We start from the raw sequence: 12,196 nt of genomic DNA, 5'->3' as shown, positions 1-12,196 counted from the left end.
TGTCAGTCAAAGGGTAATGTTGGCATTTGGTCCATAATTAAGATTCAGTTATCCAAATCTGATTGCATAACTCTCCTTTTCAGTGCTACCCATAACATCATACATGCTCTGTGTGATATATAATATCAATGTTACACATAAATTCACTTTAAAATTAATAACATTAAATGTTTACTATGTTCCAAGTTCCTTTCAAAATGCTACTCGTATATGGAAGCTTATTTCATCCTCACAATACCAGTATGAAGTACGATCAGTTTTTTAGCAATTAAAAAGGTAGAGCAGATTTTTGAAGCCAAGAGACTTATAATCTGTTTAGTAGATGCATTTGATATGGTCAGTGTTGTGAGGATACAAGAAATAATGATACAGACCTTTTACTGAAACAAATTAAGCTTCTAAGGTGATTAGCTGAGGTAAACAAACATGAACTAACCAGAAAACAATGCAAACAGAAAATACTACACATATTCTCATAAGTTTATTTCTTCACATAGGTATTTTCAGAATTTAAAAAATGAAACACATACAAAAACAAAACAAGACAGTATGAGCTAGATTAGTCAGGGAGGTAGGGTTCCTGTGGCCTAAAATTTTCATAAAATCAAGGAAGATATATTAGTTGCCTTGTTGCTACCATGGTCGATATTCAATAAATATTGAAGGAATAAACAAATCATGAAAGAAAAATTCTTGAGGAAATTGGATTTAAGATGTTGCTCAAAAGCTTGGGCTTTCTTTGACAATAGAGGAGATTCAATAAAAGTAATGGAAGGAGATGTATGATGTTGAGACATGGAAGTAAAATGTAGTGTGTGATCTATGTGATCCCATGGTACCTGAATTCTTATTCATTTGTTAAATGCTTATCCTGATCTCACTGTGACAGCACAGCATCTTAAGGGCAGTGGTCACATCTTTTACTTATTGTAGCACTTCCCACAGTATGCTTTATAAGTTACAATTCAAGAAGTACTGACTGCCCTTCTGGAAAATCATAATCTTTCTTTTTCCCTATTGCTTTGGTTCTTGAAGAGTACATTGTCTCACAGAACACAATATCAGATACCTCCTCATTTATGTTAATCTATTTATTTTTTTTCTAATGGAAACATATGAGACATCTTAATAAAATCACATTCACTTAATGAAACATTTGGAAATTCTTATAGAAAGTCTTGAAGTGAAATATTTATGAAATCAGTTAATTTTTAAAAAGATATTTGCCATACTCTAATAAAAGAATCTGGACTCTTTGGCGAAGTAATTGATTTCAGACCCAGGCAGGGAAACTATAAGATGATCCCAGAGCTTATTCTGGTACTAAGAAAAAAAGCCAAGGGTTGAAAGGCACAGGGATCGACTTGAAGGAAATACAAATGGAAAGTATGGAACCATTTGAGCAATAAAATGCACTTTTATAATACTGGATTACACCTCAAAAAATAAAATATCCATAAGTAACTGCATAAATAAACAAACAAATAAGAGATGGAATGGGACAAAGTTTAAGAATTCCATTTAATATTTATAGAAGAAACAAGGAAAATATAAAATCACAAGTAAAATTTTCAGCAATGTGGACTACAGGCAAAATCAACCAAGAGATGCTAAAAAATAGTAGGTCAAAGTTTATAAGGAAATGGGATATTTGTATCAATTCAAATTATGTTTCTTAAAATATGGATCTCCCTAATTATAAAAGGTATAATACTAATGATAGAGTGAAGAAACCTAGATGACTCTACTATAAACATTCAAGATTAAAAATCACTAGTAAAAAACACATTATCATGATCTACTACATGATATGATGAAATGAGGTCATATCAACTCTGTGGTATTCTTTCCAGTAATATATGGCATGTACAGATATATGCATATCAGTCAGTCTAATCATGGAAAACATCACACAGTAATACCAAATGAAGAATATTCTACAAAATATCAGACTAGTACTCTTCAAAAATATCAAGGTCATGAAAGACAATGAAAGATTAAGGAACTGTTACATTCTAGAGAAGACTCAGAAGACAGATTTCTAAATGCAATTTGAGATTCTGAATTGGATCCTGTAATAGATAAATTTTTAGTGAAAAACTGATGAAATATGAATAGTCACTAGTTTTTTTAAAGTGGTTATTTTTTATTGCTGTTATTTTACAGTGTAACACATTTTCTGCATATTTCAATTTCCATTTTTGTTGGATTGATTTATCATTAACAGAAGGATAAATCTGTATAGTAACAGTGATTAAGGACTTTCTCACTCTAATCTCATGTTCTGAAAAAAAACGTCTGTGGAAAAATTATTTTCCATTTTTACACTTAAAGGAACTTGGAATAAAGAAATTCACAGTTTCCTGAAGTAAGTTTCCTTTTGGCAAGATTTGAAGTCGGTAGTATGAATCTTCTCAGCAGCTGTGCAAATGTTCATGCCTTCTGGGTGCCTGGGCATGTCATACAAGGGTATGACTAATTCTACTAAGATATTTCCAAAGCTGAGTATATTTAGACTTCCTTTAAAAAGTATAAAAACAAATGTTCATTTATTTATGTTACAAACTTACAACCTGTATTATTCAGATTTACAATGCAAATGGTTGCCCAGGATTGAAGGTTCTTTTGTCTACTTGACCATGTATACATTTTTTCCAGCACCATTTCAATGTTACCAATTCTGTAGCCAATACTAAAAACAGGGTGAAATAAATATTGCTATCATTATAGACATTATCTGATGTATAGATTCAAAAAATGCCAAGAAAAGAAAAAAACAACAAAATGGGATGGTTCTTTCATGCACACACAGACAAACTATACAAAACTTCATGATGTTAAGGATATGTCATTTGTATTAAAGCACAATGATAATAATGTATATAATATTTGTATATTGTAATATATATGTAATAATGTATACTGGAAATACATATCACAGATGTAAAACTGGTCAATATCCACAGGACCAATTTCATTTGCATTCTCCCCAGACAATGAAAGGTGTGAATATCCCAGTATGCTGAATTAGATGGGATATCAGTAATCTTTATGGTTACTTTCACTATCATTCACATTTTTAAATAATATTGGGTATATCACTGAAAGTCTTTTTTTCTAGCCTTCACTGACAAGCCTAACCATTCAGTTAGTACATATTTATTAAAAATTTACTGCATTTCAGGCACTGTGCCAGATCTCAAATTTATAAAGTTAGAAACTGTAAAGTTAAGGAGTTAGCTTGTCAGTATCATGTGCTTATACGTACACCATTCATTGGGTCAGAAACACACATAATTTATTACTTTCAGCAAAAATCAGCAATAAGGACAATATCAATTCTGGTTTCCAAAGCCTCTATATAACAGGGCAATGCAGTGAAGGTCAATGTTTATCTGTGCCTGAAGTAGATTTGCATTATAGGAAAGGATACCTAAATTAGGTGACTCAGCGCTTGAAGGCTGTTGGCACACCTGCCCATACTTTCCTACAGAGAGAGATTACTCATTAAACAAATCTTCTCAGACAGAGAGCAAGAAGTCATCTCTAGAGAGTGAGATTTTATCTTTTGAAGGGCACAATATCAAGCTTTCAGGGCTGTCTGTTATACAAACATCTTTACAATGCCCTTTGCTCAGAAGTTCTACACCATGCAGAAATCTGATAAAACCATAGAAAACTTTTTCACAATATAAATTGTGAAAGAAATGTTTTCAAATTTTTCAATTTCTGAAATTATTGAAATTTGAAATACTTATTTGAAAAAATTGAACTTATTCTAAAATCATGGAAACAAAGACAAACTAATCTATCAGTTGAGGTGACATAATGTTTCTTTTTTTATTTAAATTTTATTTTTATATTCCCCATACAAATACAACCCCCTTATTTTGACCCCATTCCCTCCTTTCCCTGCCCTCCACCCCCCATAGAGTGTCTCTGGTTCATAGTTGTTTGTTGATTTTGATATTTTCTTTCTTATAGTTATTCTTTTTCTTGGTCCCTTATTTAAGTTTTCTAGATTCCTGCTATGAGTGAGACTATCCGGTATTTTTCTTTTTATTTCTGGCTTATTTCGCTGAGCATGATCCCTCCCAGCGCCATCCATGTTGCTGCAAATTGCTGCAAAATTCAAATTTTTTGAATGCTGAGTAATATTCCATGGTGTATATGTACCACATCTTCTTGATCCAGTCATCCATTTTTGGGCATTTGGGTTGTTTCCAAAGCTTAGCTATTGTAAACAGTGCTGCTGTAAACATAGGGGTACAGGTGCTCTTTGAAATTGATGTTCCTGTGTTCTTTGGGTAAATACCTAGGAGTGGAATTGCTGGATCATATGGGAGCTCTATGTTTAGTAGGTCCAGAAATCTCCACACAGCTCTCCATAGTGGTTGGACCAGTTTGCACTCCCACCAACAGTGCAGGAGAGTTCCTTTTCTGCACAACCTTGCCAACATTTGTTGTTGCTCGTTCTTTTAATATGTGCCATTCTCACTGGTGTCAGATGGTATCATTGTAGTTTTGATTTGCATTTCCCTGATTATAAGTGATGTTGAACATTTTTTTCATATGCCTTTTGGCCATTTGCATTTCCTCTTCAGAGAAGTTTCTTTTTAGCTCTTGTGCCCATTTTTTGACTGGATTATTTTCTTTGTTTTTGTTGAGTCTCATCGCTCTTTGTAGATTTTTGTGATTTTTATCATTAGTGTTGTGTGCAAAAATGTTCTCCCAGTCAGTGGGGTTTCTCTTTGTTTTTGTTATTGTCTCTTTTGCTGTGCAGAAGCTCTTTAATTTGATGTAGTCCCAGCTGTTTATCTTTTCCTTCACTATCACTGCTTTGGGTGATGTGTCTGTAAAGATGTCTTTGATGTGCATATCATGGAGTGTTTCGCCTATATTTCCTTCTCTATATTTTATGGTTTCAGGTTTTATGTCTAGTTCTTTAAACCATGTTGAGTTGGTTTTTGTGCATGGTGTTAGGTAGTAGTCAAGCTTCATTCTTTTGCATGTAGTGACCCTGTTTTCCCAGCACCATTTATTGAATAAGAGGTGGCATAATGTTTCAAGGAAGGCAAAACATTTGAACAAAAATGGAAAGAAAGTTTCAGAAATATGTAGTTGCTCAGTATGAAAATAATTTCAAGTGGAAGTAATAATATACTCATTGGAAAGGAATTTGGAAATAGCATTTTTTTTTAATGTAAAGCAGTTCAATTCAATATTTTTCAGATATGAAGTATAAGGAGACAAATGGTGGGGGATAAGAATGAATACAGTGGTAAAAGCTATATTGTGAAGGGCATTGGATGATGTGAAATTTATTTGGATGTCACTTTTTTGGCAATATATAAACACTGAAAAATATTAGTCAAGGAAAAGGATCACAGTTTCAGGTTAGGATAAACTTACTGAGACAAAAATACTGAGGAAATCAAGATAGAAAGACTGGAAAGAATATCTCTTATGACCAATAATATTTAAAATCTACAATAAATTGACACTCAATTGCCTTTGTATTGTTATTTATGTAGATTATATTTAGGGAGACAACAAACATTCTTAGATCTTGACATGCCTCTGATGAATCAAAACAGTTCTTACACTAAAAATGTACATTGTGTCAGGATCTAAAATTTGGGACATTTATGTGGAAAAGTTAATTACATATAATTATCTCATATTTTAGTAGAAATGGATTTGCATAGCAAATTCAAGATTTAAAATGTAATATAAATATCACATTTTGGCCCTTTGTGCAAAAATATACTTAAAAACTCAAATATGAATCCTAATATACAACGTGAAAAAACATGTCTGACTTTGAATTTAACTGTAATGTCAGATTAAAAGCCTTCCCTTTCAGCATATGTCCTGTACTAGAAATACTGCAGTAGATACCTAATTCTTGTGAATGGAGGAAGAGTCCCTAGATGATAACAAATTAGACTTCTGGCCTCATGATTTCATGGAGGTCGTAATACTAATATGAGGTCTAGACCAAAATTAAAGTGAAAATTGAAAATGTTGGACTGAGGAAAACATGCATCTTTCAATTTACTTTAATTCACTAGATTATTATGATTATTTAAAATATTTACTAAGGTATTTATCATTTACTGAGTACTGATTTTCATGTTTGTACAGGTATATAGTTACAAGAAAATCTTTAAGACATATTGTTGACCTTCACCACACATACAAAGAACCCAAATTCTGTAAGGAGAGATAATTCAAAGGAGAAATACATTTTCTTGTATGACTGAAGGAAGACTGAGGAAAAATAAAAAGACAACCTAAGAGTGGAGAAGAGAATCAACGTGGTGTTATAAAAATTGTGATGACTCCCTAGAGTACCTTACTGTTCTTTAAACTCCCAGGACCTCCTCTGCCTGGATCATTGTCTCTGGGTCATTGCCTTCTGTATATGAACATTTATTAACCCTTATGTGCCCTATGAAGTATAACCCTAAAAACCATTATGAGTAGACAGAAGGCAACTTCTGTAAAAAAATCTAACAGTTGTATCTCAGTTCCTCAGTTCACTCTCCACTCTCCAACTATAACTCACCTGAAATGTTCCAGTTCTTTTGTTCTAAATACTTGTCTCTGTATTGTCTGTGAATCCACTTCCTTGGTGAAAGTTGACAAGGGTATGCCCTCTCAATAAATCTACACATGTGGACAGGGGCCCTGAAGCATGGGTTCCAATTTTGTTGTTTGTTATTTGTAATTGTTATTCATCCCCAGACTATTTAAACAGTAGTTTAGTCATTAAAGATATTATTCAACCTCCCTCTTGAAGTGTGGGCTCTACATCAGCAGAGTAAACATTATCAAGGAACTTGCTAGAAATCTTAAGTCCTACCTTAGACCTGTTAAGTTAGAACCTCTGGGGATGGGGTCAAGCATTCTGTTTTGTTTTGTTTTGTTTTGTTTTATTTTTAAGGATTTTGTTTATTTATGCATAGAAGAACTGGGGTGTTGGCTAAAGGTGTAGGGGTGAGAGAATTCACCATAGATAATGTGGGGAGCAGAACAGGTGGATCTATTGAAATACACTGCTAACAGGAACAGTGGTTGAGACAGGAGAGGTCTGCTGTACCTTATGTGGGTTAGCTCCCTGGCCAGGGATCAAACTCAGTGCTTGGTGGTGATAGCTCTGAGACTTAACCCTTATGCTACGGGGGAGGCCCAGCATTCTGTTTTTTAACAATAATTTTAGGTGATTTTTAGGCACACCAAAGTTTAAAAAGCAATGCTTTATATTAACATAGGCAAAAATAGACAGTCTAAAAATTAAAAATAGTACAGTAAGCTAATCATTATTATGGAGAACAACTTGCACATCATTTATTTCTATTTGATAAGCTGTATTAATAAATACCCCATCTATTAAAAAAATATCAGTCTTAGTCAACAGTTAGGTAAGAAGACTAATGAAAATGAATGAATTCTAGAAACCTTGGAAATTATGATCAGTAAGTTGATACCAAATACTCATTACAAAGAGAATATTATATGCAAATTACGATAAAGTCTTATTTCATTTTAGATGCCTGACTCTTGCAGTCATTAAGCTGTAGCCCTGCCTCCGCCTTCTGCCCTACACTGAGTGTGGATAAGGAAAACCAGTGCTCCTCTTACAAGAAGTTTAAACCACACCAGCCCTGCTGGCACTCACCCCATTTCTTCATCCCAAGCCATCCTTCTTAACTGCCATCATAAATCCCAAGACAGTCTCCTTTGCTGCTCTTTCTAGAAACTTTTGACTTGCTTAGAAGTCACCCTGTTCTCCCTAGAGAACTCATTATGTAGTAGTAAACCTCTTCGTACCTATTTGGTATGTGTGTAGTATCATCAGTATTGACATCTGAACCACATTTTACATGATGAGGATTCTATCCCATTTTAAAAGAGTGACTGAAACACAAATTCAAACGTTTTCATCTCACCACTGAAAATACATTCAAAGACATCATTTGAAAAGTCCTGTCAGAAATTGCAAATATCCGCTGTGGTAGCTTTCAGACAAGATATCATATACATAAAATTAATGCCTTTATTTTAGGGATCTAATCAAATGCTTTGTTTTCCTACCTATAAAATCCTAACACCCCAAGACCATTTTATTACACATTTGTGCCACAGGGACCAAGATATGGCAGCTATACACTAGACAGGAGGAAGTAATTTCTCTGATAACCATGATACAAGAAACAACTAGGAGAAAAGTAGCTTCAGGGATAATATGCAGTAGCTAATTGTTCCTCTCTCCAGTTCACATTGCTTGTAGACATTGTGTCTAGTTATGGGGTAAATCAAAGCACAGCTGTACTTTTGATATCGGCGATATTCAAAAAAAAATTAAACTAATGCAATCTCCACAAAATCTCAGGGAAAATGCAAGATATAATACTGGAAACAACACACAACAAAAATCATGTCAGAGCACCTCATGTTTGGAGTGTTTGGGGTGCACTTTTCAATTGTTAAAGTTAACCTTTAACTCCAAAACCTCAGGAAGGAAATTGTGATCTGTTGATGAGAATCTGATAACTTAAGGCCTTCATACAATAAAAACAACACATTTTTACCTCTTCCCTTCCTTTTTTATTTTTGAAGATATTTTCTTTTTTGTTATGTGTTCAATCTGATTTTTACTCTAAATGTCTAAATATGAATCTTTTTGAAGTATAGGTTTTCATAGGAGAATGGTGGTGAAAGAAGGGAAGTTAATGTGGCTAAAGATTTGGGGAATTGGCAAAGGCACCTTAAGGGGAGAGGGAATGCGTATACAAAGTAGAACAACAGTTATATTGACGTCAAAGACCAACTTCTATTTAGGTAAACTCCATATAGGTGAACAGTGAGTCCAGTTACTATCCAGCATTTCTGTAAATATATCTGCTTGAAACAGAAGTTTCACAAGCTGATATTCTAACATTCTTTCCCTTCTTGTTATCCTTGACTTAGAGTTGGAGATTGTCATGTAAGTATTCCAGGGATACAGGCTAAAGCATCTCCTGTTATTATTCCCTGTCTCCGGGACTCATGGTCTATGATGACTCATTATGTAAAGAATGAGACATCGTTCTGGTTCCAAAGTTCAAGTGAAGAGTTTCACCTCTAAATCTACTTCAAAGTCTGCTTTTGATATTTAAAATGTAATGTATCCTGAGACTGCTGCTTTTAATGATTACTCCTCTGTCTTTATCTATATTCCCTTGTTCTCCATCAGTGAAGAGGTCACACAGTAGAAATGAGGATTGTAAGGTTGGAAGTGATGATCAGGTGAACACTTATTGTATCTTTAGGTTCGAATTATGTTTCTCTGTATATTACTTTAGGGAAAAATCAATGGGTATAAATAGAAAATGTTCAAGTATGAGAAAAGTAGCCTTAGAGGTGAAATGTTTGAAATATATAATTCACAAAGGAAAAACATCCAAAAAGACATATACTTCTGCTTCCGGGAACTGAAAAAGATGAACCATAAAGTATAATCATTTTACATTAACAATTTCCACATTCTTATATTTGTAATTGCCTTCGCTAATGCAGAAGTTAAGATTTTAATATGATTAGCCATTTGTTTGGTAAACTGGAAAATGTTATACAAAGAAATTTTAACACAGAGGTATAAGAAATCTACTACTTTAGAAAAGGCAGCAAAAGTTACATATTCCAGTGGTGCTAGGTCCCATGATTCTTAATTTGCATATGAATAATTAATACATATACCCTGATAATGCCAGTTTCTGAATACTACATTCAGTTTGAATTATGCAGAAACACTTCAAAAATGCCTCTAGTAATCAAAGGAATTACCATCCTCTAAGGTATATAGAAAATGATAATCATTTGTTTGAAAATTGAAATGAAAACTGGAGATCTGATTAAAAACATTCAGGAAAGGAAAGTTTCTTGATCAACTATCTTGTTTTTTTTAATGTGTGTTTTACCTTCTAGGAAATGTACTAGCTTTCCAGAATAGAAAAGTACTAAGATTCCTTGGAAAAAAGAACATTGTGAAGTGATACAAATGTCAAGACTGTAGCACAAACAGTAAGTAGTATGGGTCAAACCTGTGAATTAGCTCCATAGAGGAGGCATTTGACTTTAAGGAACAAGTACTCAAACATGTAAATCAAGGGAGGAGAAAATTCATGGATTTTTTTGGTTAATTTTTATTACAAAACCTAGAGACAGCGATTCAATATATATTTGGAAGATTTGCTAGATAAAAGGACTTATGGAGACTGCAAGATCATAAAAAGGTCAAGACAAGGTTATGACAAGACTAGGGCTTCTTCATTGCTAGACCAACATATGATAAAGGTTTTCCCTTTCTGTTAGACAAGTTTGACTCCCTATAATAGTCAATTAAGTTGTCCTAGAAATGGGAAAGAGACATAAGAGTGCTAACCAGGGTTCAAAGAAGTCATTTTGTCTTTTCATTTGAGGAGTTTCATAGGACCATTGTCAGTGGCACTTATGAATTACTTATTGCTTTAAATGAAGTTTTGAGAAATTAAATTACTTGAACCACTTGAATTTCTGCACTCCAGTGGGTGGGGTTTGATAAGCACAGCTCTCTTGTTCTGCAAGAAAATGCAAGGACACAGTCAACAAACAACAATGCACATTCTTGCTGGGTCAAAATTTTTAGTCATCAAGCTCCAGTGAATTTAGAAAATTCCAGGTGGTGAAACATAGTGGTTAATTATGGGGGCTCTAGAATCAGACTGCATAGATCTAATTCTGAAACCACAACTTGCTTAGTGCCTGGAATTGGGAAAGCTATATAACTCCCTTTAACTTAAATTTCTTATCTATAAAATAGAAATACTACTACCTATCTCCATAGAGTTGTTGTAAGGATTATAAGTAAATCATGAATAAATACATAAAAATAACATAGATTAAAAGCAGCACATAATATTAGCTCTGTAAGTGTTAGCTAATATTGTCATTTCATAAAGATTCAGAATTTGAACTCTGAAGTCAGATAGTTACCTTGATTTTTCTACATGAGACCTTTCTAACTCTCAATTTTCTATTAGAGTAGCACCTATTTCAAAAGTTTCTGTATATAATGCTTTATAAAATGTCCAGCTTTCAGTATGCTAGCAGTTGATTACATCATTCTTATTATGTATTTTGTAAAATTATCCATAACCATTATAAAAGCCTATGCTTTGAATTGCGGAGGAGCAAATAGGCCATCCCAAAATGGGTATTTTCGGTATGTGGACTGTTTTGAGCTGAAGGCAATTAAGACCTGGCAAACTCAGGAATATTTTTTTCTTACCTTTCTTTTAGCTATGTAAAGTAATTTATATAGAGGGTCTGTTTCTTGAAGCACTCTATCACTAGAATTAGCTACAAAGAATTTGAGCTAATTGTGGTAGACAGGAGAGAACTCAGCAAGGTTTGTTTAAAATCCTCTCTGTGCTCCTTTTTCTCTGAATGGCATGAAAAATATTTGATTACCAATCATTTGCTCTTCCTATCTTCTTATTGTCTTCCTTCATCCTGAAGCACCAGGCCTTATTCCTCTTCTCCTTAGCTCAGGATGCCATATAAACTGCAATTACCTGCGAGGGAGACACAGGTTTTTATGGGCTTTAATATACATATGAAATCAATTTTTTTCCTCCTGTTAATGTGTCTTATTTCAACTTAATTATTAGACAGTTAAAGAGTAGAAAAAGGTAGAGCAAAAATATTCCCTCCACTACACATCTATGGACATAAGAGCAGCAAAATGTTATCCATAGTAAGAAGGAATTCTTAAACATTTTTGTCTAATGCCTGCAATGTCTTCTCAGCCATACAGGACTTCAACTCTTAAAAAGTCTCAGAAAAGTGACAAACTATTTTATTACATTCGGGACTAAATCATGCTTATTTTTAGTGTGCATAACTGAATTTTCATACCCTAAAAAAAGTTAATCCTCAAACTGTCTGGCATGAACATACAATTGGGAAAAAATATATTTGTATTAATAAAATAAATATGAATATGAAATGATACTTCAGGGGAAAATGTTACTCTATTTGCAATAGATATGTGTTTGTTTTGTTGAGAGTAACTGTCTCAACACTGTACCTGGGCAGACATGCAGAGTGATGAGATGTTCTCTTTGTATTGTATTGGGGATTGAGCCTAGTTGATCCATAACACTTATGT

The 12,196-nt window shown here is 33.6% G+C and overlaps 1 long non-coding RNA gene across 1 annotated transcript in view; it reads left to right on the top strand.

Moving 5' to 3' along the window:
* The window catches only part of LOC129146985 (uncharacterized), a 216,428-nt gene extending 206,366 nt beyond the window's left edge, over positions 1-10,062 (top strand). Inside the window, exon 4 of the long non-coding RNA XR_008554433.1 lies at positions 9,973-10,062. This is a non-coding gene — a long non-coding RNA (uncharacterized LOC129146985). The remainder of the gene's footprint in view (positions 1-9,972) is intronic.
* The last annotated feature ends 2,134 nt before the right edge of the window (positions 10,063-12,196 follow it).

The sequence above is a fragment of the Talpa occidentalis genome, unplaced genomic scaffold (assembly GCF_014898055.3).
Source record: "Talpa occidentalis isolate TD23 unplaced genomic scaffold, MPIMG_talOcc4v2.1 talOcc4.5, whole genome shotgun sequence".
NCBI lineage: Eukaryota > Metazoa > Chordata > Mammalia > Eulipotyphla > Talpidae > Talpa > Talpa occidentalis.
Note: the sequence above shows the minus strand (reverse complement) of the source record. Positions and strands in the feature narration are given on the sequence as shown.